The following is a 27,023-nucleotide window of genomic DNA, read 5'->3' on the forward strand; positions in this document are numbered from 1 at the left end:
CCTATAGTAATATTATTGTTTATTTCCAAGATCTGAGTTTGTCATTCAGAAGAGATGTTTCATTCAGAAAATTGAAATTTCCCAAATCTTTGTTAATAGTTGTATCCCTTGCAGAAGGATTTAATTTTCTTGTCTACTTTTGAGCTTAATGTTTTCCATGTATGCAGCATTACTAGACCAATAAAAGTGCAGTGTAGTGGAGTAATTAGGACTGTTTCTGTTCCTTTATTTTTTATTTTTTATGTTGAATTGACAAGTGGTTTTAAAAAATGGTTAATTGTTTTTATTGGTTTTAGTTTCTATGTTTGGTTTGAGAGTAAATTCAGAGAGCTAAAAGGCAGTAAAGTTTGAATATTTACGTTTAATGTTGTTTTGGGTTTGGATTAATTTTGTTTGTTTGATATTAGAAATTGAGTGATAGGGAATTCGCACTTTTCTCTCTTTTGAATAGCGTTGAACTCGTTTCTCATTTTCTGTTTGGTTTCGTAGAAAATTGAGGGAAAAAGGGATAGAAGATTAATGTATTCACTGATTTGAGTGCCTTAAGTTCATTTATGATTGAAGTTATTCCCATTGCTTTCATCATTTATGTTATGTTGTTTTGGGTTTCTAGCACGTTGAAGATGGTAAAATCAATTATTTTGATTTTGGAAGTCGAGTTTGTTTTTCAGCTTTAGTGCTTGGGAGAAGCAAAAATGTGATTTCATGTATGGTTGTTGTATTTGTCTGTCATTTGAAAGGAATTCAGACAGAGAGAGAAGCAGGTTTATCCTCATCCAGTGGAACCTGTAACTGATAGCTGTAGGTTTATCCTAATTCTCACTAAACTAGAGCGTATCTTTATTGGACTCCTCATGTTAAAACATCATGCGCCTACATTACTCTCAATAAGATTCCTTTACATTAAGTTTATTAAGCAGTATAATCTTATTTAAGTTTTAATTGTGCATTTTGATTTGTAGCTAGGGTGACTGAATGTGATTTAGTGAATCCTATTATCCTATTGTTGGAACAATTCAAAGAGTGTTTTGGCCTCTATTTCCTTTCGTTATTGGCTCCTAAGGTGAATTTTCCCCCTTACCCAATTTACTGTTGTGCATTTGACCCATAATCATACATAGGAGATATTGGGTGAAAAATTGTAAAAGGATCTTTTGAGAAAAATATGGAGAATACCTCCTTAATTCTCACTTTCCCCTTAAGAGATGTACTTCCAGGCAGACAATGATTGTTTGCCCTCCCACTTCCGGTGCCCTCCTATTTTGTGTGGTCACAGTTAAGTCACGTCAATATTTTATATTTTTTTATAGAGATAATAAGACAAAAATAAATAGTAATATAAAATGTTAATGTGGCTTAACCGTGACCACACAAACAGGAAGGCACGGGAGGGCACCGGAAGTGGGAGGGCAGACAATCCTTGTCCCTTCCAGGCAGTGTGATGTTGAGATATTTTTAAATTCTTTCCAATTTTAGTAAAAGGTAGCATACTTTTCTTCCCACGGTTCACCCATCTCTTGGTTATTTAAATTCTCATCAGCTCGGTTCACCCATCTCTTGGTACACGAAGGTATCAAGATGATCAATGCTTAGTATTTCGGGATTAATAAAGTATGGTACAAACATTGGACAATAATGTTATTTCATGCAACCAAATTTTACTTTTTATTTTATTCCCTCACCCACATGTTATCATTAAAAAATATAAAATATAAATATAAATCTCTTTCTGCTTCACGTTTTTTTTTCCTTCCTCTCCAATTACAATTCTCTCCAATCTCTATATTGAAGTCAAATCCGTCGACGAGCAATACAAAACAACACAAAGACAACCTCTAGGTTAAGTAAAAGTCTTTTAGTATGAAGAAGTTGAGATTCCATCGTAAAACCAATTGGTAAAATGAGGAGTAGTCAAACTATTTATAAACACACGTAAGGTTCAACATCGCATCAATATGAGATTCATTCTCAACACATCTCCCTCACGTGTGGCTATTTTTAAGCCTAACATATGGACAATACAACTCTGATGACATGGAGCTCGTATAGCCATTGGACTTAACACGTGGGACAACTTGTTCTTATACCATGAAGAAGTTGATGTTCAATCATAAAACCAATGACAATATAAGAAGTAGCCAAATTACTTATAAGCACATACAATATCACTCTTTTCATAAATGTAAGATTCATTCTCAACATATTATTATTTTTTTTTTTTTACGACAGAAAATAATATTCTAAACTACCTTAATACATGGTTGGGAAATTGGATTTGAACTCAATGCAAAGCGAAAGACACACTGATCAGTCTCTTCCAGTTATGTGGCTCTACGTTTGCAATGACATCATAGTAAAGAAAAAGATGACTCATAAATCTCCGCCTACTAATTAACAAAAACCCGTCCAGATTCAGTATGTCAAACTTCAACCACTCCCACCATAAAACCATTACAAAACCCCGTCCACTAGCAACCTTCTAAAATCACAATCAGCAGCCATGGGAGAGGTTGATCCAGCTTTCATCCAAGACCCCGAGCACAGGCCAAAACTCTCCGCCACCGAAGTCAAAGGCATACCCTTGATCGACCTCTCTCTGATAAACTCTCCACACTCCGTTTACGACCCCAGAGCCTTTGAAGGGCTTGTTGCAGAAATAGGCAATGCATGCAAGGACTGGGGTTTCTTCCAAGTGATCAACCACGGGGTTCTGTTAGAGAAGCGCCAAAGGATCGAAGCTGCTGCTCGGAAGTTCTTTGCGCTGCCTTTGGAGGAGGAGGAAGATTAGAAGGGATGAAGGGAATGTGTTGGGTTATTATGATACCGAGCATACCAAGAATGTCAGGGACTGGAAGGAGGTGTTTGATTTCACTGTGGAAGAGCCTACGTTAGTCCCGGCTTCGCCTGACCCGGAGGACAAGGAAGAGACGGAGTGGTATAACCAATGGCCGGAGTATCCCCCTGAACTAAGGTAACTCAATGATCACTAAGAAAATACTGAATACATACACTTTAATTAGCAATTGGTAATTATATAAACATGTACTTGTAATCAAAATTGTATGAATCTAAGAGTTAGACCGAATTCCTTGACCAGGAATGCTTGTGAAGAATATGCTCGAGAAGTTGAAAATCTAGCTCTAAAGTTGATGGGATTAATTGCCTTGGGCCTAGGCTTGCCGAAAGACAGGTTCAACAGCTACTTCAAAGACCAAACCAGTTTTCTCAGACTCAACCACTATCCGCCTTGCCCTTCACCTCAGTTAGCTCTTGGCGTTGGCCGGCACAAGGATGGCGGTGCTTTGACAGTGCTGGCTCAGGATGATGTTGGAGGACTGGAAGTGAAGAGAAAAACAGACGGAGTGTGGATACGGGTTAAACCTACCCCAAACGCCTTTATCATCAATGTCGGTGACGTTATTCAGGTACCAATCTTCGAACTTCCTAAGTCCTCGCATTCAGCTTCATTCGCATAACAAATGTATATGTTTATGCAGGTTTGGAGCAACGAGAGATACGAGAGCGTGGAGCACAGGGTGATAGTGAACTCGGAGAAGGAAAGGTTTTCCATTCCCTACTACCTCAACCCAGCTCACTACACACAAGTCGAGCCATTGGAGGAGCTGATCAATGAACAAAACCCTGCTAAGTACAAGCCCTACAGCTGGGGAAAGTTTATTACTCACAGAAAGCTCAGTAACTTCAAGAAGCTTAACACCGAAAACATCCAGATTTCTCATTTCAGAATATCGGAATAATTTGATTCCAAGGAGCGTTCTGAGCGATGAGAATGGGATTTTAGCTTCCTGCACATGCCATGCTGTGTATATATCCACCCAGAGAATAATACCTCCTCCTGTGTTGAAATTTAACTACAAAGCTAAAAAATATATCATTTTACCTCCTTTATAAGCTCTGTCCAAAAAGAATCAAATCAACTTAGTAAAGAACAGAACAAGAGCTCTTGATCAAGTCCAAAATTCTGCAATATTGTATGTTGAAAGTTAGCATCCTGCCACAAATGCCATCTAATCTATCTCAACCTTAGTTGAATTTTTATTTCCTTCGACGTTTGCGACGGCATCCTGTAAAGAAAAAGACAATAAGAACAATAGTAACACCATATGATGGTGTTATCATCATAAAATTTCTCCAAGGCCAGCACGAACTGTCACAACCTTCCAAAATAACAACTGACAAAAACCTATCCAGATGATAAAACTTCAATGACAGTCACATGATAAAACCTGCCATTATTCTAGTAGCATTCTTGCACAAAAGAAAACCATTGAGTTGCTTTCTATCCAAATCAAAATCACCTACCATGGGAGAGGTTGATCCAGCTTTCATCCAAGATCCTGAGCACAGGCCAAAACTCTACCATTGATTGACTTGTCTCCCATAAACACCCCGGACAACATTTCTGGCCCAATGCATGCAAAGATAGTAGTGCTCTGACCGTGCTGGCTTAGGATGATGCTGGAGGGCTGGAGGTGAAGAGAAAAGCAGATGGAGAGTGGATACCGGTTAAACCAACCCCAAATGCCTATATCATCAGTGTGGGTGACATTTTTCAGGTTCCGCTGATAGGATTAAAGCACACCACAAAGTAGCACACAATTGTCCTATTAATTTTCTTTATTAACACTAAGATATTTTCAATTCTAGCATATGAAAATAAGGATCTTTCCCGCAGAAGATTGTTTTATGTAATGACTTAAAGTATCACAAAAACAGGTTTGCTGTCCCTACTGACCAGCCACTGGAAAATAATTATTAGACCGACTTACAATTATCTAAATTCAATGAACTTTTATGGGCAGACACTAGGCACACAGAGGTACAGTGTCACAAATATTTGGGATTTTTGGAGTTGATTTGTTATTTAAATTAAATCGAACAAAAACATGACAGAAACAGATTTTAAATTATAAAAATAGATTGTATTTCACAAATTAAGAAAATGAGTTAGGGGAAGTTCTATCCACCACCAAATAATCATGCAAACATGTTATGTTTCATTCAAATTCCTTTTATTTCCGGATGAAGATGCTTAGGTCGGTTCAATGTTAGAACATAATCTATTACTCTTTCTTACGTTGTATGTTAAGAGAATGGCATTTTCAATGTAACTTAGTCCCTAGCATGCAATCTAGAATGGTGTGTTCATAGATTTAACAAGTAGAAATCATTAAGAACAAAAAGAGTTTGAGTCATCACAAAGCATCGTAAGTATTGGCGTTGTCTTACTTATCCTAGAAATTGGTTCACATGTTAATCGTAATTAACAAGTACTACTTTATAACATATGTAGGTCCTCATTCAAAAATGGCAGGCACACACATATGCATAGTATTAGAATTCTAGATATGCTTACTACGTATGCATCCATAGAGAACACATAGAGAATTCATTGCTGACATAAGTAGTGAACTAATTTTCATCTTTTCATAAAAGAAATTGAAACAAAATGTCATAACAAACTTGCAATCATATTCGAAGCTTCAAAACAGCCCGTAAGTAGTAAAAATTTACTTACACATTATTCTCAAATTAAACCAAAAGTAAGACATGAGTTTGAGAAGATAGAACCGAAAGAAGAGAATGTCAAGATTTCCTCCTTCCTCTATTGCTTCCCGTTAGCTTCCAATGCAACTGCCCTTTTGTTTTCTCTTTTTCTTTCTTGCCGCTGCAACCTGCAGCCTTCTCTTTTTTTTTTTTTTTCTAAAAAAAAATTATTTCCATAAAACTCTCCTTTATTTCCTACCCCAACGTTCCTTTAAGCCAAATCCTTGCTGCATTATTTACTTCTCCATAACTCCCCCTGCTAATAGCAATTTAGTGATGACAATAAGTGAGAGGAAATGGTAAAACAATTGTAACTTTTTGGGTAGCCTTTATGCCAATTACTCCCACTTAATCCTCATCTTTAATTCCATTTCCTTTGATATTTAAATATGTGTCAGCTGGCTTGTTCTTGGCTGCATCAATTTTGGCTGCTAGATTTATTGGGTTTATTGCTTTCATTGCTTTCTCGTTAGTTACAAACTGCTCAGCTGCTAGGGAACCTCTCAGTGTTAAAACAGGCATAACTTCTTCTGAAAACATGCTCCAGAAAATAGACATCTGTATATTTCCAAGCATATAAGGCTCATTCTCTATTTCGTTCTGAGTTATTCGCAACTCGCTTCCAAAGTCAGCTTATCTGCTTAAGCAGTTTTGACGAATTTGTTATTTAAACTCCCACTTGTCCTATTTTTCTCTTCTTTGCTTAACAATTCCTTCAAAACACAAAAACAAAATAAATAGCTCAAAAATATAAGGAACTAACTAAGTAAAGACAAGTGAGTTTGATGTAAAATATATATAAATATGAACTTATCATCCTCTCTCCAAACTTAATACTAGGAACTTATGTGCAGGATGCTTGACTACGCATTCTGATTTTGGTAGGCAGTACGTGGCGATCTTATGTGCAGATTATTTAGAAATTTCCTAGTAGCCAAACTTGCTTTCGACTTCCAACATAAGGACCAAAGGACATGCACAAGAATTTAGAACCATTTTGAGCAATGACAGATATGAGAGTTTGGAACACAGAGTGGTGGTGAATTCGAAGAAGGAAAGGTTTTCCATTCCATTCTTCGTCAACCCAGCACACTACACCATAGTCAAGCCTTTGGAAGAGCTCGCAGATGAACAAAATCAAGCGAAATACAAGCCGTACAACTGGGGAAAGTTTTTCAGTCATCGAAAGCTAACTGATTTCAAGAAAAACAGTGCTGAAAACATGCAGCTTTGTCATTTCAGGGTATCAGAATAGCACCGATTGGTTATAGTATTATTTCAGCTTATTGCAGATACAACACAATGCGTGTTATACGAAATAATTTGTTGTTGAGAAGTAACCAGTAAGGAACTTGTGAAACATGGAATGGTTGATGCATCAGATGAGCAATATATGTGTAGTTTTGCTTCAAAAACTAAAGGCATATTTCCATAGAACCCTTTTAGAAAATCAATGTATGGGATACAAGCAAGCATCTATATTACTCAATCAAAAGAGTCACTGGTTAGTTCTATGTTAAACTGCTAATACTGAAAGGAACTCGAAATCCAAATCCCAAGTTCCTAACCTATTTTCCGACCCACTCTCACCACTTGGAACGTCCAAAGGAACTCGAAATCCAAATCCCAAGTTCCTAACCAAGTCAATCATCTTTGTGGTTTACATGGACTTGTTGGTTAGACGGTTCAAATTTTTACATTACAGGGTATAAATATGTGATATGATGCTATGATTGTATCATAAATCACATACTGTAAACCTGTACCACATTTCTACATTTCTAATCAAGGTGGACTTCACTTACTAGTTAAAAAGCAATCAGTACTAGACAAATTTGCAGGTGGTTCAGTATTTGGCCAACTAAAAGGGAACAAAAGGCTTTACATGTCAAAGTCTGGTTGGTTAGTCCAAGCACGAATGAATACAAAAATAATACACATGAGCGCGGATCAATTCTTTGACGATCCTACAAGATATGACATTGAAAAGTTGCTCTCACCATCTTCCACATTCTCAAGCATTTGGCATCAGCAAAATTAACAGTAAAAGACCAAATGCTTGTTTATTCAAGTAGTAACCTCTAAGTCTCTGGACATGCAATTTTAAATTTATCAGTCAAATTCAACAGAAGTTTTTGGTCCAACCCAAACTCTCTTTACTTTTTTAACTCAATAGTATAAATACATAAAACAATGAATCTGTTTTCCAATCAATTTGGTGGTGACCAAACCACCAGAAACACAAACAGATATAGATCAAAGAAAGCAAAATTTGATTCCATCAATCTCTACTTTTCTCATCGTTCTTCTTCTTTGTGTAGCAAATGAAATCGAGTCGGCACCTACAAACCCCAGCAAGCAGCACTTTGTGTTAGTTCATGGGTCATGCTTTGGTGCTTGGTCTTGGTACAAGCTTGTAACCCTAATCAGATCATCCGGTCACAACGTCACTGCCCTAGACCTAGCTGCTTCCGGGGTCGATCCACAGCAGGCAAAAGATCTGCGATCGATTTCCGACTACTTGAAGCCCTTGAGGGATTTCATGGAAGCTGTTGATGGAAAGGTGATCCTTGTTGGTCATAGTCTTGGCGGGTTGGCCATTTCTCAAGCCATGGAAAGATTTCCAAGTAAGATATCTGTGGCTATTTTTGTCACTGCCTTGATGTCAGGCCCGGCCAACATTTCCAGCCTTAATAAAGAGGTATCTAGTTGCACTTTTTTATATTGCAAAAAGCCCCATCATATAACACTAATGGCACTTTTCGTAACCGTAATCAACTACAGAAAAATTAGATTGAGGAGAATCAAAATCCAAATTTTCATAAAAGTTGTTTACTAAAGTATTTTAGAATCGGATTAGAAATAGTATTCAATCTATAAAACTGTTTACTAATTCAACATAATCGGAATATAAATTATGAGAATTACTAAAATGCCCTTGCCACAAATCATTTTATATGCTTATTTTCTTTAATACAATTTGATATTATCTCTACTAATTAATGAAACCCTCTTTGTCAACTAAAAGATGATGAAAAGACAACTTAGTCTTCTATCACAAAAAAAATAATGGGCAATAATGTAATTTCACATGTCTAAATTTTACTATTTTTTATTGAAGTCTCACCCATATGTGACGTTAAAATACCTCTGACTCCACCCCCCACGTTCTCTCTCTCTCTCTCCCCCCCCCCTTCTCATGCACTCTGCAGTCGCATCTTCTTCCTTTGGTTTTTCTCACCATTTTTTCCTCTCCTTCTCCTTCCATCTGTTACCTACCCAGAAATATCATTCTACAAAATGGGGCATAAAGATTATTCCCTCTCCTCCTTCCTCTCTCTATTACCTACCCAAAAATATCATTTTATGAAATGGGTCAGAAGGGTTATTCATCCCCTCCTTTCTTTGTTTTTATTTCCTTTTCTTACCTCTCTTCCTTTGTTTTTCCCATTTTCCTCTGCTCATTCTCTTTGTTACCTACTCCGTCGTTGGTACAGGTTAGAATTTAGGGGAATAGACCTTCAGATCCGGGAATTCACGTGCACGCAACTACACGCTGGGCCAAATTTTGCAGGTTGTGCTGATTAGTCAAAACCTAGAAGTCATGCAACGGTGCAAGGGCAACTAAGCTTCTGTCGACGACTTCGAACTTCACTCTGGTACTGTGCATGTGAAGATGGCGGTGCAGGATGCTGAAGCTGTAAGGGAGTTGGCGAGAAAGAGAAACATATGAAGGGGAGGCTTAGGCATTGAAGCGTTTTAAGGGCATTTTGGGAAGGAAAGTATGATTCCGAATGGAGGCTTGGACCCTACCATGTTCTCATTCCCATAAGGATTAGTAAACACTGAAATATTTTCAATTAGGGAATGATTCCTCTTCATTTCATCTCAGGGTAAATCGCCAAAATGGTCCCTAAGATTTGCATAACTCATCACTTTGGTCCTTGAGATTCCAAATCGATAAAAGTGGTCCCTGAGACTGTCCACCATCCATCATTTTGGTCATTCCATTAAAAACTCAGTTAAGTGTCCCGGAGCTCTTGGCCGAAAGTTTGGGCAATTTTCAACGCTTCGTAACTCAATCGTTTCTTACCCAAATTCGACTCATAATATATCGAAATGAAGATAGGAAAGTATAAAATACAATTTTACCTATTTTGTAGCCTAATGGTTGTCGGGCCAAAAAATAGCCTCAAAGTTGACTGGTCCGAGTGAAAACTTGAAAACTAGTCGAAAACTGGGTAAATTTTAAACGCTCATAACTTCTTCAATACTCAACGAAATCAAGTGACTAAAAATGAAAATTATACTTCTCGACGAGACGAAGAGAATGATACCTTTTTAGATGGCTAACTCGCTGTGGTTTGGACAAAAAACAGCTCGAAAATGGCTAACTCGATACCAAGATAGCCACTTTCAAGCCTTTTTTCGACCAAACCACGGCGAGTTAGCCATCAAAAAAGGTACCATTCTCTTTGTCTCATTGAGAAATATGATGTTTGTTTTTGAATCACTTGATTTCGTTGAGTATTGAAGAAGTTATGAATGTTTAAAGTTTACCCAGTTTCCGGCGAGTTTTCAAGTTTTTACTCGGACCAGTCAACTTTGAGGCTCTTTTCTGGTAATCTTCGACAACCATTGGGCTTTGAAATAGTTATAATCTTATTCTAGACTTTCCTATCTTCATTTTGATATATTATGGGTCGAATTTGGTTAAGAAACGATTGAGTTATGAAGCTTTGAAAATTGCCCAAACTTCATGCCACGAGCTCCGGGGCACTTAACGGAGTTTTTAATGGAATGACCAAAATGATGGATGGTGAACAATCTCATGGACCACTTTTATTGATTTGGAATCTCAAGGACCAAAGTGATGAGTTATGCCCTCAGGGACCATTTTGGCAATTTACCTTTTCATCTCATAATCGATGTGTAAACACGCCCTAAGGGTATGTTATCCACACACTTTTTTTACTTCTTACACACCTTTGTTAATTTTTGTTCTTTGATCTTCTTTAGTTCAGTTGATCTGACGGTCGCAAATTAAGATGGTGTGTATAAAGTAAAAAGGGATGTGTGGATAGCACACCCTATAACACTATTGTTTTCTGTAATGCTTTGGCATAATAGAGAACCAGCTTTATTAGAACATCTCCAACCCTTAGGTTAAAACCTAAAATTTAGGATTTAACCCAGAAATAGTTTTTCTGCTCCAACGGTCTAACCCTTCTAGGTTAAATTTTTAGTCCCGAGATTTTTAAATAATAAATTTAGGATCATTTTTTGCTTAAAATAACATTAAAAAAATTATGTGGACTATCCTAATTTAATTTTATAGACATTTTAACCTAAAAATATTTAGATTCCAATAAGTATCGAAAAATCACTAAACCAACACTATGAAACTCGTGAAACACTATGAAAGAATCTGAAACATATTAAAAGATATATTTTTTTTAATTATTTTAGCCATTAAATTTAAATTTAGACCGTTAGATCTTTTATTTTTTACCTTTGCATTTGATCATATTATATCTTAGTTATGACAGCCCGTCCCTGATTTTAAGAGTTTTAAAGTTTTAATAAAGGATTTTACAAAAATGCACTTTGAGGCACGCGCATTATTCAAGGTTAATCGTTGTGTCGTGCCATCTAAGATTTGTTTTCTTGACTTATCCTCGTAGTACTCGTCGCTACGAACGTGGGGACGCTGACGGTTCGTTATTTGGAATTATAACGAAAAAGATTTTAAAGTTTGAAGTTTGGGCATTTTATAAATTTTATTATTAAAATTTGGATGGCCCAGATTAAAGGAAATTTGAAATGGATGGCTTGGATGTAAGGGAAATAAAAATAAAAATAAAAAGATGTAGAAGGGTTTTGTGGTGTGTGTATGTAACGGGAAATGGGGAAGAAAAGAGAAGAAGAAGAAGAAGAGGGAAGGAGGAAGTCTGTTGCCCAATCAGAGGAGAGGAAGGGAGAGACTGCCCAATCAGAAGCAGGAGCAAGGAAGGAAAGGAGAGAGTGTGGCGTGGGGGGGAAACGGGGAAACGAGTTCCCCAACCCGCGACCCGTGTGCACCCATTTCCATCCCTTCATATTTTCCGGTGGTTTTCCACCGGATTTCTCACGAAATTGGACTAAGAAACCATCCCCAATCATTCCCTAGTCTTTTCCTCTTCCATTTTCAATCAAATTTTATGGGATTTGAACTTGAATTCGAGTAGAACGAAAATATGGGTTCCGAGGATGCCATGGCAAAATCCGACGATCGTGAAGGTAATCCAACAAATTGCTACCACCACTAGACTCCCCTAGAACCCAGGATCAAAGCCCAGGCAGTGGTGGAGGCGTCGGAGCAAGTTTGAAGGCCGAATCGAATCACACCCATTTCTAGGGTTTGCACGGAATTTGATGCATTTGAAGTGTTTCCAGGCCAAGTTGGCCTTGGCCTCAGGTATAAATTTTACTCTACTCATTGAGATCTTCAATTCTTTATTTTTTGAGAATTTTTTGAAATAGTTGGATTTTCCGGCGAGCCGGGGCGGCCGACCGCCACCCGCGGCGGCCCGTGCGGCGGCGCGTGGCCAATGTCATTCTTAGCATGTGTTTAAGGTTCTAGGTTCAGTTTTGATAATTGATGGACGTAAATTGAATAATTGAACCTAAGTTCGTTACGATTCGTGGTTAGGTGAAAATGTGAATTGACGATCCGACCGTTGGATCGTCACCAAACTTTGATACGTTGTGATACGTAATATTTGAGGATTATAGGAACTTATGGATTGGGAATCCGAATTACGGATCTTCCGGAATTGGAGTTGTAAGTTCATAAAATAGAATGTTAACGGTCTCTTGGTTTTGGCAATTGACGGAGATCCGACCGTTGGATGGTAAGGAAATTTTAGGATGTTGTTCTAGAGATATATTGTGTACCTCTGGAAGTTATGGATTTGAAATCTGAGTTGCAGGTCTTCCGGATCGAACTGCATAGTGATGTGTTTTATATAAATTATATTCTATCGATATGATTTCTGAGGTTGGATTTGATTATTGTTCTAGGCGTCGATCGTCATGACGCCTTGATGTGTTGTGCTAGGGAGTTGTTGGGCGAACTCCAGGTGAGTGGGCAGTACTTTCTATTTATACCTATATACTATGAATTTTCCCAAAAATTGAGTTTTAATGAAAGTATGTTTCTAAAATGCCATGCATGCATAATATGAATGATATGAGCTATATGAATTGATAATTGATGCATATATATATATATATATATGTGAATTGGTGTTGTGGACGCACAGGTAAGTATCAGGTGAGTTTTATAGTATTCATGTGAATCATTGATGATGTATATTATGTTGATAGCTCATAACCTGCAATCATGGTGTTAGTGCTTATATTATTCACCTCGCACCGCACGCTGACCTTGGATCCAAGTAGGTGCATGTCGTACAGACCATGAGAGGGTTCCGACTGATAGGTGACCTTAGATTATGTGCACAGATGATTGATGAGAGAAGCACTAGAGCGTATTATTACACCATTCATGTCGTACAGACTACTTCAAGTAGTTCCGACTTATATGCAGTGTAGTGCCGTACAGGTCACCGAGGTGACTCCGGTTGGATTGGATGTTGAGCTATAGAATTAACCGTACAGGACCAACTGCAGGGTCTCCGATTAATTCACCATTTCACCTGTTACATTGATGCATCATTCATTCTGTTTTTGAAATTATAACATGGCATACTTTCTGGTTTTTGAGAAAAATTGATGATTTGAGATTTTTGAAAAGTATTATGCTATTATGCTATTTTCTGGGAAAGTATACAGGTTTTACAGCGAGGGGTTAGAAATGTTTTAAATGAAAAGTTTTCGAAAAACTTTGTTTTACTGACCCACTCAACTTTGTTTTGCGCCCCTCCAGGTTCTTGATAGCAGAGCTTTGGTGGCCACGAGGAATCATACGGTGTTCTGACAGAATTCACAAAAGTATGACTCACCCTCGGGTGTTTCATCTTAATAATTGTATTTTTTTTAAAGCTTCCGAACTGTGTAAATGGTTACGTCACACTCACGTGACGGCCAGCACACCCTCATTCGAGACAGGGTGTGTCATTAGTTGTTGAATTCAATGAATTTATAAAGGAAGACTTTAGATATAGTCCTTAACTATAAATATTCTTTGACTGAAACCTTGTGGGTTTTTAATTTTTGATCAAGGTCCCTGAAATTAATGTGATAATTTATTTCTATGTACGTTACTATATTTTTTTAAATTAAAAATTAAAAATTTTAGTTGTTTATATAAATGAGATTTTAAATAAAAAACCATAACTTGTGGAATTAAAAATATTAAAATATAAATATACCATTGTGTGTGTTTATATATATAAACATGGGTACACTCATCAAAATTAACCAAAAAAAATTATTGTATCAAAACATGGGTACATTCTTCAAAATCACAAAAAAAGAAAAGAAAAAGATATTAGGCTTAATAACATTAGTAAATTTCTTAGATTAAACTTGACATGGATACATTTTAAAATCAAAGAAAAAAGAATTAATGTACCCATATAAGTTTAAAAATGGATTAGAAAAAAATTGAATAGGTTTTATATATAAAAAAAGGTACATTTTACATATAACAAATTGATATATTTAAGAATGAGTACATTAAAAAGTTTTACATGAATAGGTACATATAATTAGCATGGGTACATTTAGCAAAATAAAAAGTACAAATAAAAAAAATATGGGTACAAATACAAATAAACTTTAAAAAAAATGGGCACAAAAAGAAATTAATATATGGGTACAAATTAAAACTAAAATAAAATTGGTAAAAATTAAAAAAGAATTACAAATTAAAAATGGGTACAAACTAAAACTAAAAATATATGATAAAAAATTAGTCATAAATATAAATATACTAATTGAAACATTTTTAACATTAAATGAATATATTTAGAAATAAAAAAAATATTTTATTATTGAAATAATTAGTGATGTTATTAATACCCAAGGACCATAATAAAAAATTGAAAATGAATAGGATTTTAATCATGGAGTAGCAAAAGGAATGATGAAAACCTAATTTCTCCATTTATAAATATAAAACTAATAAAAAACACATATATGGTGGGCCTGCCCACTAACCTAGGGAGAGTTATGGCCTAAATTTTCCCCAAAAGTGAGTTTTGGGTTAAAAATTAGGCCTAATCGGATAAATGGTCCTTGTGGTGACAAGATAATCGGAATATAGCCCTTGTGGTAAAAAAATTAGGATTTAAACCCTCGTGGTATTAGTCCGTTAGCAAATTTAGTCCAAAAGTAATTTTTCCATTAAATGTCAATTAAATTTAGCGATAAAAATGTACATTAAAATCAAGTGATGGAAGCTCAATAAAATCATATCCAATTCAATTCAAATCCGATGTATTCATGCCATGCAATCAAAGATCAATGCCTTCTTCAAACCCTCTTCTTCTTCTTCACCCAAACCAGCTGCCCCACCTCCGCTTGTTAACGATGGAAACGACACTTCAAAGTCTTTGTTTTTATTTTACATTGTAAAAGTAAACTTGTATTCCTCACCAACACAAAGACAAAGAGGCTTGCCATAAAATAATAATGGCTAGGTTGTATATTGGCTACATATATTTATGAATCCAATGATGAACATAATTTAGTCACAAATTGGACGCCTGGGAAAAGACGCAGCACCAACACTACCACTCCTGCAAGCGAAGAGCTCCAAGCCCGCAAAGGTTTTTTTTTTTTTTTGTTCTGGGAATTGATTTAATTTCTACTGTTTGCGTGCTAAGAAACTATATATCAATTTTTTTTTTCTCTGGGTTCTTGAATCTACAAGGACAAAAATAAGAAAGAAAATACATTCATTTAATGCAACTAGGAATTGTAACAGAGAGCAATAGTGTTTCGAACGCTGTATGTTTGATCCCGTGGAGTGTATGTAACAGAGAGACCAGAGAGGCAAGGAAGAAGAAGGTGCACAAGTTAAAGTACATGTTTACCCTTTAATTAACAAACATTTAACAAAAAAAAATTGGGTAAAAGATTGTTTACTACCCTCATATTTTGTGGTTTTCAACATTTAGTACAAAAAGTTTTTTTCGTCTCAGATTCATACCTAAAGTGTAAATTTTGGGACAGTCTCATACATCTGTTAGTCAAACTGTTAAATATACCGTTAATTGTGATGTGGAGCCCATGTGGACAATGACTGGGCGCCACGTGTCATCCACGTTTTTTTCTTTCTTTCTTCTTCCTTCTTCTTCTTCCTCCGACTGCAACTTTTTTTTTTCTTCCTCCTTCTCCTTCTTCCTTCCTCCTTCTTCCTTCCCCTTCCTTCCCATTCTTCCTTCTTCTTCCTTCTCCTTCTCCTTCTTCTTCTTCTTCCTCCGGAAGTTTTTTTTCTTCTTCTTCTTCTCCTTCTCCTTCTTCTTCTTCTTCCTCTGGAAGTTTTTTTCTTCTTCTTCTTCTTCTTCTTCTTCTTCTTCTTCTTCTCCTTCCTCTTTCTTCCTTCCTCTTCTTCTTCTTCTTCGTCTTCTTCTTCTTCTTCTTCTTCTTCTTCTTCTTCTTCTTCCTCTGAATCTGCCCAGATTCAATTTTTTTTTCTTGTTCTTCTTCTTTCTTCTTCCTCCTTCTTCCTCCTTCTTTTTCCTTCTTCTTCTTCTTCTTCCTCCGACTATAACTTTTTTTTTTCTTCTTCCACCTCCTTCTTCCTTCCCCTTCTTCCTTCTTCTTCTTCTTCCTCATCCGAATCTGGGGAAGATGAAGTTTTTTTTTTTTTTTTTGAGGAAGATGAAGAAGAAGAAAAGGAAGAAGAAAAAAAAAAGTTGCAGTCGGAGGAAGAAGGAGAAAGAAAAAAAAAACTAAATCTAGGCAGATTCGGAGGAAGAGGAAGAAGAAGAAGAGGAAGGAAGGAGGAAGGAGAAGGAAGAAGGAGGTAGAAGAAAAAAAAAAAAAAAACTTCCCTAGATTCAGAGGAAGAAGAAGAAGAAGAAGGAGAAGGAAGAAGAAGGAAGAAGGGGAAGAAGGGGAAGGAAGAAGGAGGAAGGAAGAAAGAGAAGGAGGAAGGAAAAAAAAGGTTGCAGTCGAAGGAAGAAGAAGAAGAAGAAGGAAGAAGGAAGAAAAAAGAAGAAAAAAAAAATGTGGATGACACGTGGTGCCCAGTCATTGTCCACATGGGCGCCACGTCACAATTAACGACAGATTTAACAGTTTGACTAACGGATGTATGAGACTGTCCCAAAATTTACACTTTAGGTATGAATCTGAGACGAAAAAAACTTGATGTACTAAATGTTGAAAACCACGAAACATGAGTGTGGTAAACAATCTTTTACCCAAAAAAATTACTTTTGGACTAAATTTGCTAATGGACTAGCACCACGAGGGTTTAAATCCTAATTTTTTTACCACGAGGGCTATCTTCCGATTACCTTGTCACCACAAGGACCATTTATCTTATTAGGCCTAAAAATTATATTTGGCCCAAGGGTTGGAGCAAGTTTGAGTAGGTTTAGAACCATAAATTTGAGTTTTACTTTAAGGGTTAGATTAGGTCTCAGAACCCACAAACTCTTTGAACGCTCTTTATAGAAAAACTTTTCCAAACGAGCTCTAATTATGTAAATACTTTGTGGAGAACCACTTAATAGGTGTTTTCTCATGAATTTCTTTCAAGTGGATTCTTATTTATTATTTGAGTTATAATGATTTTTTTTTTTAAATTTTAATATCTTGTAGAAGCAATTGGTTTTTTAAATGTTTTATATGCTTCTAATAAATAGACTGTTGCCACTTAATTTTTAATAGGGTCAAATGCTATTTATCTCTACTTATAAGTAGTATGTTTCAAGTTCAAATCTCGTAGATAATGAGTTCAAACTAAATTATTATGGCAGACTCATTGTGTGATTTGGTTCAAATCTCGTATTCCTTATTAAAATATATAATTATTTTAAAACATAATAATAAATGTATTACTACTGAATGTTTACTTACTTGGAGTTGGAGAAACAACAAATGGGCGTGGGAAAAACATGGTCATCCCAAAAATGATGTGAATGAGAATCAGACCCATTATTATTATGTTTTTTTTAAGAAAGTATGATATTCATTAAAACAGCTGAGAATACGTATAAATTGAGCATAATGTGCATACTAGGCCTCGATAAAAACCTTGTCAGGGATTTCAACCTAAACTAAGAAAAAAAGCGTCCCGCACAACAATAGACCTATCCTCAAATGAACAATCAAATGGAAATTACAACCCTTCTTCAAATGAACAATCAAATGGAAATTACAACCCTTCTTCAAATAAAATGTCCTGAATCAAATCTGAAGGCTCCTCGAACCACACCACCTCCTGAGAAGCCCCAAGGCCCATACAAGCTAGACGATGCGTGATATGAGCATATTTATGCGACTGAGTTAGCTTGTTCTCATGCATTTATGTTGTTATTTCTTAGTTAATTATGTATTTTAAGCTATTTTCGTGTGTTTGTAGGTGCAAAGGGTTAATGTGGCAAAGAAGTGCATTTTGGAGCATTTTGGAGCATTTTTGGGCATGGAATGGATAGCTTATGCTTGGAGCAAAAGGAATGGACGAAATTTGAAGTTTGTGCATCATCCTCTCCCTATAAATAACCATTTTAGCACACTCATTTCACCCAACACATTCACCTACCACTACATACACTCATTTCACCTAATACATCCACTCATTACAACCACCCAACACATTCACCTACCACTACATCCACTCATTTCACCCAACACATTCACCTACCACTACATCTACTCATTACCACCACCTACTACATCCTCTTCCTAGCCTATAAATACATTCATCCACCCTTCATCAAAAGAGAGAGATAGGCCATCATCCAAAGACACTACATTTCACATCTCACAACTCTCCACCCTTCACCATAACTCACATATATCCATCCACCACCACAAGAGACCATTCATTCACCACTCACACCTTGGTGCCGCATATTTGCAAGGAAGGAGGATTGCTTGGAGTTGTGCTAGTCATTCAATTTGGATTGCTGGAGCATTTTAGGTGTATTCTACTTTGGTTTTCAATGTCTAATTTCAATTGTTTCTGTTTAATTGCAAGTATGAGGAACTAAACCTCTTTTGGCTAGAGGAGAATTCGAAACCATGAATATATTTGCAATATGAATTGATTTCTTCCAATTGTGATTTGATAAGTTGTGATTGCAATTCAATTATCTATTTTATTCATAACAGATTTGTGTATGTTTATTAAGGATGCATACTTAGTTTTCATGCATGAATTTGATGCTAGGATATAAATAAGTTTCACCTAATCGTTACAAGTTTATATTCATGAGTAGTGAAGGTTGCTTGTCACGATCGCGTTAATTGAATTCTTGGCAAACGTATCATGCATTCATAGTTACAATTGTCTCGTCAACGCTTATGATTTTCATGGAACGTAATGATCTTTAATTGTATCTCTATTATGCATTCATATAGGGGACTTTTAGAGAATGATTTGGGTTGTCGCATGCATTCATCCAATTCAATGAGTAAAGGAAAATCTGAGGGTTAATTTGTGCATCACGGCTAATCTGGGGTGTTGAGCATCATAGTTTATTGAAAAGCAATTGGAGATTGATTTGTATGCAAGTGTGTCATGTGTGGAGAAAGACCTTCTAGCCAGCCCATCATCCATCCAAAACAACCAATTTTGTGCAAATCTGTTTAGTTCTAATTTCTGTTTTGTTTTACTTTATTTTCGTCCAAAACACAATTCCCCTTTACTTTAGTATATCTAATTAGTTAGAATCTGTTTTAGTTTGTGTTTTTAAGTGTTTTGAGTCTATAAAGTCTAGTTAAGTGTTTTTAAGTTTCTTTTTATAAGTCAATTTAGTTTAGATTAGCAATCCCTCCTAATCCCCGGTCCAGAACGATCCCTACTTATACATATACTACAATTGTCAAAAGAGGGTTTAATTTGAGTGCTTAACTTTCATCGCATCAAATTTTGGCGCCGTTGCCGGAGATTAGCAACTTTGCTAATCCCCCATTGTTTCTTTTTATTTCTTTTTCGTGTCTTTTGTTTTAGTTACTGACTTTGTTTCTTTTCTTGTCTTTTGTTTTTAGTTTTTGTTTTTGTTTTGTTTTGTTTTGTTTATTTTACTTTTGATATTTGATTTAGTTTTCTTTCCTTGATTTCAGATACAAGAGAAGTAAGACATGGATTTTGCTACCATTCAAGCTCAATTGGCAGAACTTACTTCTCAATTGTCACAATATGCTGAAAGGACCACAATGCAAAGTGTCCCTACATGTGGTGTGTCCTATGGGCAAGGATATCCAATTCAGCAATATTCTCAATTCACTGCGAATGAAGATGCTTGGGGTTATCAAGGCCATAGCCAATCATGGGAAAGCATGTTTTCCAACGCTTACAATTCAGATTGGAGAGATTATTCAGATTACATAGAACCTCAACAATTCCAACAAGATGGATATTGGCAACAAGAAAAGGAGTTCCATTCAAGACCTATGCAGCCATCACAACCTCATATACAATATGCTCAATCAAACTCAGGTTCGTCAATAGATTATGATCGAATTTTTGATGGAATAAATTCTATGGTGCAGGGCTCACAAAATCAAATCAAGGAGGCTCAACAAGATGGATATTGGCAGCAATCTGATGAGTTTTATTTAACACCTATGCAGCCACCACAGCTTCCCTACAACAATTCCAATCAAATTCAAGTATGTCCACGGATAGTGATCAAATTTTTCAATTACTAACCTCTTTGGTGCAGGGGCAGCAAAATCAAAATGAAACAATGCTCAATCAAGCTAAGGAGATGAGTTAATTGAAAAATCAACTTGGAGAGATTATGGAGTTCACGGCACAAATTCAAGAGCAAAGTGAACTCTCCAACTCAACTATTGAAAATTTGAAGGAAGATTTTGAAATCCATGATGCTATCACTTTGGGAAGTGCTATGGAGGTTGAAGGTGAACCCAAGACATCCAAACCAAGCCAAAACATGGATAAACAGCTGATGCTCGAAGAAGAGGAGAATAACAAGGCCACGGTAAGGGAAGAACCACCCTTACCGCAGCCCCATATGCCCTCTATGCCGTCCACTACAAACAAGGTAGGCCTAAATTCAATTCGTCTTGACCCCGTTTCACCAAATGTCCTTATTCCTTGCAGGATCAAGCAATCCAAGGAAAAAAAGGGTGAGAAAGGTATCTTCGAAACCTTTCCAAAGAATCAAGAGCAAGAAGTAGATGGGGAATGTCTAGAATTCATCAAAGAGGATGTGCTTGAGATAACCATTCCTAAAGAAGTTGAATTTTATGACACGGGACAAGTCCCAACCATCACATTCAATCTGGCCAAGTCAAATATCCCTGAAACTTTCAAAAAAGTGGTGTTTGTCATTAAGTTCTTGTCGGACAAAGCAAGTAAGTCATCTTCTCCAATTTTACATACGTTTTCCACTAACTTGCTGATTTTGATGATTCAGGCACCCACACTAGAATTTACACCATTGCCGGATCACTTCAAGTATCACCTTCCATTCGAAGATCACTTCTATGGAACCTAGGGGAATGTGACGGGAGGTATCGTCCGGCTGCAAGACGTTAAAGAAAGCGCTTCTTGGGAGGCAACCCATGTATTCAAAAAAGGAAGATCTATGAATCGCTCTACAATCAGTTTTGCGTTTCTAAAAACCTTCCCTTTTCTGCATTTCTATTTTGCCATGATTGTCATTTTTTATTTTTGTTGTTTATTTAATTATTTTTGGGTGTGGGTTTATTTTTTGAAACATTGATAGATATGCAAGATATTCTTACATTCATTTTCATGAAAAAAAAAGAACATTAAGCAGGAAATTACAAGAGGGAGCCTTCACAAAGGCTGCTTAGGAGAAATCTCAGTAGTCGGCGGAGCCTCAGCAGTCGGCGGAGCCCCAAAAGAAGAAGGCAACGGAGGTTGATCATTTGGAGCTTCAGTACGCGGTGCAGCCCCAGAAGACTAAGGCAAATGCTGTTGGAACAAACCCACAAACCTCCGATGATCAAGTAAAATCTGACCATCAGATTCCTGCATCTGATCAATTTTCCTCTTCATATTTGTGGCATAGTTGTGTGCGAGCTTGTGCAACTGTTTATTCTCATGCTTGAGCCCTTTGATCTCTTGTTTGAGACTCATCACTTCAGCCGCCAACGATTCAACTTGACGGGTTCGAGCAAATAGGCGTTGGGCCATGTTGGACACAGAACCCGCACACTGCACACTAAGAGCCAGAGACTCCTTAACAGCCAACTCATCAGACCGTCTGGAAAGCAGTCTGTTATCTTTAGGAGTGACAAGGTTCCGGGCCACCACGGCAGCGGTCATGTCATTCTTCAACACCGAATCCCCAACGGTAAGAGGACCAGTAGGGGATATGATGGATGGGCGCCATATGTTGTCTGGAGAAGGCGGGACTGCCTCTTCACCAAGGTTTAAGTCAAAACAACAGTTGGATGGGCCAGACATTTTCACAGGTGCTAAAGAAAGAAAAGGCCGGACAAGTCAAGATCGTAAAAGTGCAATAATAGAGTTTTTACAGGCAGAAATTCAAGTGTGCTTTGAACGTTCTGCGTACCTCTATAAATAAGCACTCGATGGGATTTCAGAGATCGAAGAGGCGAGCTCAGAAATCGAAAAGGCCAACTAAAAAAAGAGGCGCTAGCTTTCTCAAAAGCTGAGCTTGCTCAGAAACCACGGCCAATCTTCTTTTCCAGATTTGTCCGCACTTGTCACAAGCAACTCGACGGGATTTCAAAGATCAAAGAGGCAATTCCAAATATCGGAAAGGCATCTGCTTTTGCAGACGTGCCAACATTTGTCACATGCAGAGTAAGCTTTGCAAAAATCACGGGCAGTTTGTCGAAGCGCCGATTCCAACCATCTGATTTTGCAGACGTGTCAACATCTGTCACATGCAGAGTAAGCTTTGCGGAAATCACGGGCAGTTTGTCGAAGCGCTGATTCCAACCATCTGCTTTTCCCAACGTGTCAACATCTATCACTTGCAAAGTTAGCTTTACGGAAATTACGGGCAATCTATCGAAGATCTCCTGTGAAGTAGAAAGCACGTGAAGTTTACTATTAAATCATCCAACGGTTGCTGATAAGAGTGAAAGAATAGTACCGGTTATTAATTCCTATAAATGTCATCCTTCACCCTCAATTGCAAGGTAGACATACATAACCCCCCTTCTTCTCAGAAAATGCCTTTCCAACACACCTTCTCGAGTCACTCAGTGTTCCTAATTCCTTGGGGTACCTCTGCAAAAGTATTTCATATCATGAAGGTTGAAAGCAAGAGTATCTCATATCATGCTTTCTCCCTGTCCTTCTCCTTGTCTTTGTTTTAGGACAAGGAGCAAGAGAGCAATCAGCCAGCACTTGGTATCAATCTTCCGATCTGGAACCGACTGCCTGGAACCCCTTCCTAATTGCTTACCTAGCCTTGCTCTCGAGTACTCATCTTCATCATCTTATGCTTCTTCTTCGTCTACCACATCTGCCTGGGGAACAGATAAGGGAAGTGAAAATGATACCTCGAAGCATGTGGAGACAATTTACCAATTCATCCTCAGCTAGGGACAAGGAGAAACAAAGCAAGAGGTGGGCACTTGGAAAGATTGAAGAAAGAAACAGACCAACATCTCTACCTCGTGCCTGCCTGCCGTGCAGAAGAAACAAGCAGAGAGGAATGCATACTGCACAATCAAATCAGGGAACTCTCATATTCCTCGCTCAGAATTCCAAACCAATTCAAGATCAACGCTGTGGAAAGTCAACAAGATCATCTATCTCCAAAACCAGATTTGCGTTCTTAAACTCTACTCTGTTTGGTTTTTACTTTGCTATACTTGTCATGTTTATTCGTCGTTTGTTTGTTTACTTGTTTTTGTGCGAGTTTATGCTTAAAACATTGAGGACAATGTTTGATTTAAGTGTGGGGGAGTAACTATTGTTTTGCATGAAATTCGTAGGAATTTATCACCCATTACTTCTAGTGTTGTTCCTTGCTGTTTTTTTTAAGTGTTTTTAAGCTGTTTTGGAGTGTTTTAGTGTGTTTTGATATAAAAATCCGAAAATCTCATAAAAATTTGAAAAATTGTTTTGAAAAACCCAAAAAAGAGTCATTTTTGTGTGTTTATTTGTGTCTTAGGGTACCTTCCAACACAATAATGAGGATTTAGTTTTTAATTACATGACTGTTAAAGAGAGTTATAAACATGGATAAAAATTTGATTTACTCTTTGGTGTATGCTTGGTTGTGGTTATAATTTATGAATTCACAGCAATCATAAAGGAAAAATCAGTTTTTGTAACATGCTTGAAGGAAGAAATTCAAATGAACGCTACAACCTTGTGAGACTTGAGCCCAAACGTTTATTTGGAGAGTTAATAATCTGTGCATCATTGTTTTCTAAAGTCGTTGCATGATCTCATTACTCTTTGCTTGGTTGCTACTTAGAAGGCGTTTCATCATTTAGTTCCAAATGCTAGAACTCATGCCTATTTTATTCAAAGCATGCTATTGATTTGCATAACACATATTCAAGATGAAGTTGTGTAGTGACCACCAAAGCCAAATTGTCGTGCCCCTATTTCATTATGTGTTTAAGTTTAACCCCGTTGAGCCTTGTTAAGCCTATGTTCTTTGTTAATCCACACTATCCTTACCTAGCCTAGTTTTAGGATCATCCATACCCTTGTTCTTGAAGCATAGTAAAGCATGACTTAAAATGAACTTTTTTTTTTTATCAATGCATTGCAGAAAGCAAGTGTGGGGGAAGTGATTCTTGTGTGTGTGTGTGTGTGTGTGCCAAAGTCCTTAATAAGGCACGGGTAGAAAAGAAAAAAAAAAGTGAAAAGAAAAAAAAAGTTTGTTAAAAAAAGGTCTAAAACATTGAATTCGGCCCTAAGTGTTACATAAATCTTCCCTTTGTATTTAAAAGTTGATTCTGCATTCTAAAGTGAATTCCAAGTGTCTATTTCATTGATTTGCTTGCTATCGCTTTAAGAACGTTTGTTATTCCTATCCTTTCTTTATTAGCCATTACCCCCAAGCCCTGTTACAACCCTTGACTTCAATTTTGAGTGTTGTGTGTTTCAATTTGTGGAGTTCGAAATTGGTATGAGCATATGATGTCACTGGTTCTCGTATTTAAGTAGTAGCATTCCATTCATGAGATCATATCTAAACATGCTTAATAACTCCAGAAAATTGCTTTCTTTGTTATAACATATGTGAGTCCTAGTCTTTCGTGTTAACATTAATCTTCTCACATATACTAGTGTAGGGTGTGTAGTCAGAAAATGTGTGTGAAAATAGAGAGTAACTTGTAAGAAATTGAGCAAATTCTCTAAGGCATGTTACTACATTCAAAACATCGTTTTAATTAGTTAATTGTGAACTAGTAAGTGGTGACTGTGATTAAGTATGTGCTCAAGTGTAAAGATGACTAAAATCTGTGGGAATGATGATTTTTAACATGTCATGTTTCATTAAAAATCCTTGAGGCAAATGTTGGAAGGTCTAGGTTGTGTTTTGTTTGTTTCGTTTGTTTTGTTTTGCTTGAGGACTAGCAAAAGCTAAGTGTGGGGGAATTTGATAGGAGCATATTTATGCGACTGAGTTAGCTTGTTCTCATGCATTTATGTTGTTATTTCTTAGTTAATTATGTATTTTAAGCTATTTTCGTGTGTTTGTAGGTCCAAAGGGTTAATGTGGCAAAGAAGTGCATTTTGGAGCATTTTTTATGCTTGGAGAAAAAGGAATGGACGAAATTTGAAGTTTGTGCATCATCCTCTCCCTATAAATAACCATTTTAGCACACTCATTTCACCCAACACATTCACCTACCACTACATACACTCATTTCACCTAATACATCCACTCATTACAACCACCCAACACATTCACCTACCACTACATACACTCATTTCACCTAATACATCCACTCATTACAACCACCCAACACATTCACCTACCACTACATCCACTCATTTCACCCAACACATTCACCTACCACTACATCTACTCATTACCACCACCTACTACATCCTCTTCCTAGCTTATAAATACATTCATCCACCCTTCATCAAAGGAGAGAGATAGGCCATCATCCAAAGACACTACATTTCACATCTCACAACTCGCCACCCTTCACCATAACTCACATATATCCATCCACCATCACAAGAGACCATCCATTCACCACTCACACCTTGGTGCCGCATATTTGCAAGGAAGGAGGATTGCTTGGAGTTGTGCTAGTCATTCAATTTGGATTGCTGGAGCATTCTAGGTGTATTCTACTTTGGTTTTCAATGTCTAATTTCAATTGTTTCTGTTTAATTGCAAGTATGAGGAACTAAACCTCTTTTGGCTAGAGGAGAATTCGAAACCATGAATATATTTGCAATATGAATTGATTTCTTCCAATTGTGATTTGATAAGTTGTGATTGCAATTCAATTATCTATTTTATTCATAACAGATTTGTGTATGTTTATTAAGGATGCATACTTAGTTTTCATGCATGAATTTGATGCTAGGATATAAATAAGTTTCACCTAATCGTTACAAGTTTATATTCATGAGTAGTGAAGGTTGCTTGTCACGATCGCGTTAATTGAATTCTTGGCAAACGTATCATGCATTCATAGTTACAATTGCCTCGTCAACGCTTATGATTTTCATGGAACGTAATGATCTTTAATTGTATCTCTATTATGCATTCATATAGGGGACTTTTAGAGAATGATTTGGGTTGTCGCATGCATTCATCCAATTCAATGAGTAAAGGAAAATCTGAGGGTTAATTTGTGCATCACGGTTAATCTGGGGTGTTGAGCATCATAGTTTATTGAAAAGCAATTGGAGATTGATTTGTATGCAAGTGTGTCATGTGTGGAGAAAAACCTTCTAGCCAGCCCATCATCCATCCAAAACAACCAATTTCGTGCAAATCTATTTAGTTCTAATTTCTGTTTTGTTTTACTTTATTTTCGTCCAAAACCCAATCCCCCTTTACTTTAGTATATCTAATTAGTTAGAATCTGTTTTAGTTTGTGTTTTTAAGTGTTTTGAGTCTATAGAGTCTAGTTAAGTGTTTTTAAGTTTCTTTTTATAAGTCAATTTAGTTTAGATTAGCAATCCCTCCTAATGCCCGGTCCAGAACGATCCCTACTTATACATATACTACAATTGTCAAAAGAGGGTTTAATTTGAGTGCTTAACTTTCCTCGCATCAATGCGCCGGCGCATTACCTTCCCTATGTACATGGCTACACTCCGAATTCGGCAAGCCTAGGAGGAAGAATCTCAAATTGTTTATAAT

At 36.9% G+C, this 27,023-nt stretch overlaps 1 pseudogene; it reads left to right on the forward strand.

Annotated features, from left to right (window-relative positions):
• Positions 1–2,433: 2,433 nt before the first annotated feature.
• LOC114824799 (protein LATERAL BRANCHING OXIDOREDUCTASE 1-like) lies at positions 2,434–3,912 on the forward strand (annotated as a pseudogene).
• Positions 3,913–27,023: the final 23,111 nt, after the last annotated feature.

This window comes from Malus domestica, chromosome 05 (assembly GCF_042453785.1).
Source record: "Malus domestica chromosome 05, GDT2T_hap1".
Taxonomy (NCBI): Eukaryota; Viridiplantae; Streptophyta; class Magnoliopsida; order Rosales; family Rosaceae; genus Malus; species Malus domestica.